This window comes from Galeopterus variegatus, unplaced genomic scaffold (genome assembly GCF_000696425.1).
Source record: "Galeopterus variegatus unplaced genomic scaffold, G_variegatus-3.0.2 Scaffold288, whole genome shotgun sequence".
In the NCBI taxonomy this organism is placed as follows: domain Eukaryota; kingdom Metazoa; phylum Chordata; class Mammalia; order Dermoptera; family Cynocephalidae; genus Galeopterus; species Galeopterus variegatus.
Window position 1 is genome coordinate 580,382 of NW_007726399.1, and position 7,306 is coordinate 587,687.

A 7,306-nucleotide genomic window follows, 5' to 3' on the forward strand; every position below is an offset into this window, starting at 1 on the left:
CTTTCTTTCAGTTATATATAGTTGTCAGCAAATCATGGCTTTTGTAACTCCACTTTCCTAATTGTAAAGTGAAAGGCAGAATTACTACCCCTTCCCTACTGCCAAAGCACATTGTGAGATTACAAATAAATAAATATCGGCATTAGGAGTGATTCAGAAGACAAGATCCATTAAGATTAAAAATTTGTTAAATTTACAACTCTCTCATGACATTTGTCTTAATCAGGGCCATCCACTGCTCTCTCCAGGTTAGCAGTTCTTGCCTAAGCTTGCTCTGAAATCACAGCTTCACCAAGACTCCACCCCAAGCACTGAGAAAACAGATATCTGAGAGAGCAAACTAGGGTTGAGAAAGACAGCTTGAGTACAATAGTGGCAGCACTCTAGAAATTCATTGAACGAATAGAGAATTAATCTGGCTATAGAATACCCCAGTTATATATCTAATTTCCATCTTTTCTCCTGAAACAGCAGCAAAGGAATGAAACAGACCATAAAAATAGCATGACCACCTATATATGTCCATCTTCCTATTTGGTTGGGTAGAGGTAGGGGTCAGAAGAGCAAGGAAATGAAAGAAATTAGGAAATAAGTTTTACTTTTAAAAAATAAACTAATATAACAAGTCTTTTCCTGAGCATCAGGCTGGGGAAGAAATGGTCCTACAATGGTAATGAATCCAGTTGCTCCTAGCTGATCCCCCATAAGCACAATAATTGGAATCCCAGCTCATCCTGAGCTTTTTCTCCTTTTAGGCAGGATAGCAGTAGGTGTGGTGGAGTAGAATGGAGAAGACCCTAAGGACCCTCAGGAGTCTCAGTGGATGTTGCAGCCACTAGCATCCCAACCTGCTCTAGTCGCTCCATATATTCCTTCTTATCTGGAGCCAAGGGAAAACTCTTGCAGCTAGGGCCAGTAACTTCTTCCTCTGTGACCTCTTCTAGTCACACTGTCACCCTGCTCTGAGGCAGACAGTCACTATCCCCATTATAGAGACCTCCAGCAACCCTGTGCACAGCAGAGGGAGCAAGTAGCTGCTTCTATCATCATCTGGTTCCCTGAAGGCTGAATGGGACCAGAGAAGGGGCTTTCCAGGAAAGCCCCTAGAGATCTAATGCAGCCAGCCCTCCAGCCAAATTGGCCTACAGCCAAATTTCTTTCACTTTATCCAGATTTTTTCTCTTCTTCCTATATACAGTTATCCCTTGGTATTCGTGGGGGATTAGTTCCAGGACCTCCCCTGGACACCAAAATCTAAGGATGCTCAAGTCTCTTATATTAAACGGTGTAATACTTGCATATAACCTACACGTATCCTCGTGTATACTTTAAATTATTCTAGATTACTTACAATACCCAATACAATGTAAGTGCTATGTAAATAGTTGCTATACTGTATTGTTTAGTGAGTAATGACCAAAAAAAAGTTTGTGTGTATTCAGTACAGATGCAATTTTTCCTCCAAATGTTTACAATTTGCACTTGACTGAATTCACAGATGTGGACCCACAAATACGGAGGGCCGACTATATTGAATGTAATGATTTTCTCCTTTCCTTTTCATGGCTTTCCATGAATATCCATAAAACTAATTTTGTTTAAGTATAGACTATACATTCACTAAGGTCAGATTCTATATTTTATGCCTAACTCCCACAGCTCTGGGCCCAGTGATATTCACACAAGAGTCAACCATTGCTTGGTGAATGAATGAATATATGCATAAATGAATGAATAAATACAAACTAATCAAAGTTCATACTTCTTTTATCCCAAGATTGAAAAGAAAGTTCTTCAGTGATTGACTTTATCTTCTACTCTTCTTCTTTTTATCAGTATTTCTACTTCAAATAGTTAATCAAGATCCCACACCACTTCCATTGAAGCAAATTAAATAATGGGGATTTCAATCAGTTTGCTTTACAAATAATCTTTTTTCCTCCTAAGATTAAGCCTTCAAATTAGGAAGAAGCTCTTCAATCTCTTTTAACATAAAGGTGGGAATAGGAAGGTGAGAAAAGGGAAAAAATTCTGGGACAATACTCCCTGAGTATGCAAAACAGGAGGAGGATCCAATACATTTAAAAAGCCACCAAGTACAAGAAACAACTGTTGTCTCTTGAAGAAGAAAAGACAATAAACCTGACTTAAGTGAATGAAAGTTCTGGCAATAAAATAAAGCAACCAGAGTAATCTATAAATATATATACCCAATTATTTGTTTTGAATGGAGAAAAACCATTAAAACTAGAGTCACATTTTCCCACATGTCCAAGTTCATAAAAATATTCTTTATGTAGATTCCCATGCACTGGTCTTTTAAAGACAAAATCAGCCAAAACGTAAGCCAGTGCAAGTCCAGAGGACTCTGCTGCAGACTGAATAAAATAAATCTTGCAGGATACTATATAAGGAGTCTGGTACACATTCCATCAATGATGCTGCCCATTGGTAATGAGTTCACTGATGGCTTTCAGCTGAGATCTGATGTCAGCACTGCTCCTCCTTATCACAACACTGGGCAAAGAATATAACCTTTCCACCCTCAGTTTGTCAACTGCAAAATACTAGTAATAAAAGAGTGTTCATGTGGATTCATCAGTTAGTGTTTGCAAGCACTAGGGAAATAAGCACAGCTCCAAGCTGTTAGAGTCACAATAACTGAATTCATGCAATTCCAGACTCTTCATCAACACTGAATGAGTGCAAGGAGAAAATCAATATAATAGGTGAATGAGATACTAAAATGGTAATCACCTTCATTGTGCCATGAAGATAAAGTAAGGAAACCAGCTTAAGAGCAAGCAGTATGATGGTGATATACTTGAGAGGCACAGCTTACTTTGAAAGACAGTTTCCATTAGTGAAACTTCAACAATACTTATTGAGTGCTACTATGCACAAAAAACATCCGGATAAAGACAGAGCTCAGCTTTTATAGACAAAGTTTGTAGAACCTAGTTTTAGTCACAGTTACCTGTTGGAGGAGGCCAAATTATGGGGGGAAAAAAAAATCAGATCAGTCAAACCAATTCAGTTTTAAAGTGTTATAATTTAGTGCATATAAAGTGTATCGTATTAATTCTACTTTTTAGAATTTGTTGAGTAGAATTCATTATACAGCAAGACACAGAACCTCCAAATAGGAAAAAGGTTTGCCACGTTTCCATACTTCAGTTTGATACAAAGCCATTTTGAACTTCTCATAAAATGGGAGAGGAGGGTGAATTCCAAGAGCAGCCCAGTCTCCTACGGATATGACAGCCCCAAATTATGCTTGAATAAAATATTTCATCATAGTGCCATTCGAAATCTGCATAATCTTCAGGGCAAAGAGCAGCACACCTAAAAAGTCAGGGCATCACCAACTAAGACTTTAACTTAGAGACAGTGGGAAGCAAATAAATGAAAATGTAAACCAGGCATCTAGGTTGAAAGGAGAAGCCAGGGCAGAGATTAGAAAGAGCTGGTTATTTCTATTTCTAATTTTCGTTAACATAACTGGGACTGGGTATGCATTCTTGTAGACCAACCCCCTCTGATTTTTTTTTTTTTTTGGTCCAACAGGAGATAGATATCTAAATGACAGTTGTAGAGTTCATTTATTTTCCCTATCTGCAGCTCTTCCCTTCCCTCTGAGATATTTCGAGAACGCTTTTAAGGTAGAACAATATGCATGAATTACTAGGCCATTCAATCTTCAGGGAAATTCACTTATATCTCAGGATATACCAAGAATCTCCAGACTAATCTCACCGCATACTGCAATACATAAAAATAAATCAATTTAAGTCATTCTCTAACTTTAGCCTGTCTCCATAGGTAACTATGCTGGGGGTTAGATGTGATAAATAAAATTTATAACATCTCATGAAATATAGTTAGATAGTTTAATGTTCTACATTTGAGGTGATCAGAATGACTCTCCAGTCCAGTGACTTTAACATTACTTGGCTTAACGTTATCAACAACCAGGACATGTTAGGCCTATACACATAGGAAATAAAGGCCCAGTGGCAGCACCAATACCAAGCAGTTGCTACAGGGGAAAGGATACTATTGACCATAAAAAAAAAATTTATGCATGAACGAAAAAAATCCCACAAAGACAATCATATTCCTTATTGAAGGAGACTCACTTAAGTTTCCAGGATGCAACATTTCTCTACTTTGATAGATATATTTTGAGGGGAGATTACTATGCATAAAAATAATACCATCTATTTACATAGACACTCATTCCAAGTCACCTATTTGCCTTCCCAGACTACTTGGCTGAGTGGGGCCAAATACATGAAATAATAGGCACTATACCAGTTGTATTTAAGAGCCAAATTTATCCAAAAAGCTTTTACTTGATTCACCAAAGGCTGTATAAAAACATATACCTACGTACATTGGAATCACTAAAGATTTCTGATTCTTCACATTCACAGCAAAGTAACGCTGCTGATTCACTGTCTTCCAAATGAGAGCTCTGTAATACAAACAAGATCATTTCAGAGGTCCAGACAAATGTGCCCATAAGCATGAGGGAAAAAGCCAGCTTAAATCACTGAGTCAGTGTTAGCTCATAGTTCAGAAGCTGTAATTCTGATTAGTAATGGCTATTTTGGAGAGAATATAGCCAACAAGGTGATAAGTTAGGTGGCTGGAAAATTGATTGGGGAATGTTTGATTAGCTGAAGCATTTTCCTTGTTTTCCCAATTTGGGCAATGGGCTGTCCTTTTTCTGTAAAGACAGTGCTAGGAACCCTTCATAGTATGTACACTAACTCTTTCCAGACTGGGGATAGGTTTATGTTCATTTATCCTCACATCCAAAGATACACATTTGATGTGATTGTTTAGAGACAGGCTTTAGAATATAACATAGGGCCTGATTACAGGATCAAACCACTAGCCAAGCCTCATTAGCCCTTTGCAAACAAGTGTTTATAAGAACCAAAAGATATGCCCTACCCAAATCCCCCAACAGATGCCAGAAAACAATTTAAAACCTTTTCTTCCATTCTCCAATCTCTTTTTCAAAATCTGTCCAGAAGACAGATAAGAAAAATGGGACAAGGGAGTAAAACAATTAGCTGGTAACACAAGACTAGTTTCCCTATGACTAACAACACAAAAAAGAGAACAGAAAAAGCTCCATTAGATTTCACTCAAATGTCTGCTATATGGGTAACAGCTGATGGAAACCGAGTTAGTCCTAGATCGAGCACTGATGTATACACTTATATCATCAAAACTTTTCAGTGGCTGAAACTTAGTCATATATAACTACTCTATCACTATCCTAGTTGACTCCTGTTTTGATTTTTCAAAGCTGAATCTGTTTTAACCTGCAGAGTATCTGCAGAGAATAAGAGTTTTAGAGTGCAAATAAACTTAAATGAAAGACAGTAAAACTCAGAGTTACAAAAGGTAACTGCCTTTGTTCTGGTTTGCCTCCTTACTTTTTTCTTACTCTGATCTTTTACCTACTGTAAGGAAAATGGACAAATGGTTGGGTTCCTTCAGATGTTTGGAATCTTGCTGAGCATGACCTAGCCTGTTTAATGTAAATATGTTAATTGCACATGTGTGCCCAGGTGTTCCTTCGTTCTCTGACTAGCACCCAGGTGTCCCTGGGTTATCTGACTTAAGTATAAAGGACAAATGGCTCTTGATCCACAGTGCCCCTGGGGGATAGCCCTGGGAGGCCACCAGGTCACTGCTGGAGGCTGCTGTAAGCTGCTGCTGAAGAGGCTGGGGGCTGAGCCTGCATCCAAATGAAGCATGTTAACCTTGCCAAGGGCTCCCAGGATCTTTTCTAATTACTTAGCTTGCGGCCTGCACGTGAGGGGTCTGTGACCCAGTCTATGACCCCAACCCACAGGACGGGTTTGAAGAGTATGTGACCCAGTGTAGGGAAAGTGAAGGAAAATGGTCAAGGCCCCTCAGATGTTCAGAATCTTGTTGAGCATTTGATGTAAATAGGCATGTGTGCCCAGGTGTTCCTTGGCTATTGTCTAATGTAATTGTGCATGTGCACCCAGGTGTCCTGGGTATGAACTTAAGTATAAAGGATGAATGGCTCTGATCCACGGGACCCTCTCCTCCCGGATGACCCTGGGGCAGGAGGAGGATAGGGAGGCGGCTACTGCTGCTGGAGGCTCTTGCTGCTAGTGCCCCTGGGATGCCCCAAGAGGCTATTGTCACCACTGCTGCTGCTGCTGTAAGCTGCTACTGCTGAGGACTTAGTTCGTGTCATCTGCCAATGGCTCCCGGGATCTTTCCCAAATACCTAGAGCTTGTGGACCTGCATGTGAGGGATCTGTGACCCAATCTGTACAATGGGTTTGAAGGGTCTGAGCCCTAGCTCTGACAATACAAATGAAAACTTAGTATAACTAAAATAATGAAACGTTTTGGCTTTAGTTATGAAATGCCTAGCCATACAATTAGTGTATCTATTGCTGTAACCCGACAAGTGGCATCATCATGTAACTTTACACCCAGTCTGTGCAAAACAGGTTTGCAGGGTGAAAGGGCGCACAGACCCGAGCTGACAGTTCGCCAGAGAAGTTCCACTTTATTCAAGGACTGCGCGTATATTTATAGAGAGCTGCGTTCTGGGTTTTGATAGGGGGTGGATGGGGCGGTAGCTGATTGGACGGGGCTGGGCAGGAGGTGAGCCTTGCCCTGTGACTGGTTGAGGTCTGGCACCGGTGGGCTTCTACTGCGGAGAAGAACCCAGAAGGGCGCCATATTGCTAGGGAATGTTTTCCCCCTTCCCCTCCACTTGAGTGCCCACGGTATCCTTACATTGGGGGGAAAGCATTTCCTAGCAATATGGCACCCTTCTGGGTTCTTCTCCGCAGTAGAAGCCCGCCGGTGCCAGACCTCAACCAGTCACAGGTCAAGGCTCACCTCCTGCCCAGCCCCGTCCAATCAGCTACCGCCCCGTCCACCCCCTATCAAAACCCAGAACGCAGCTCTCTATAAATATACGCGCAGTCCTTGAATAAAGTGGAACTTCTCTGGCGAACTGTCAGCTTGGGTTCTGTTGTCTTATCAGCTCGGGTCCGTGCGCCCTTTCATTGGTGCCGAAACCCGGGAGGAGTTCACCCTGCGCCAGGGGACTCCTTCCTCGGACCCCTCTGCGACCCCCCCCCGGGACTGACGGTCCACCCTCGTCCATTTTCTCCAACGCTGGCTTCCTTCATCCACCACCGGCTCATCCATTAGGTAAGCCCCCTTTTTTTTCCTTTTGTCAGGCTTGTAGATTATTTAAACCTTCACCCTAATCACATTCCCCCGGCCCTGG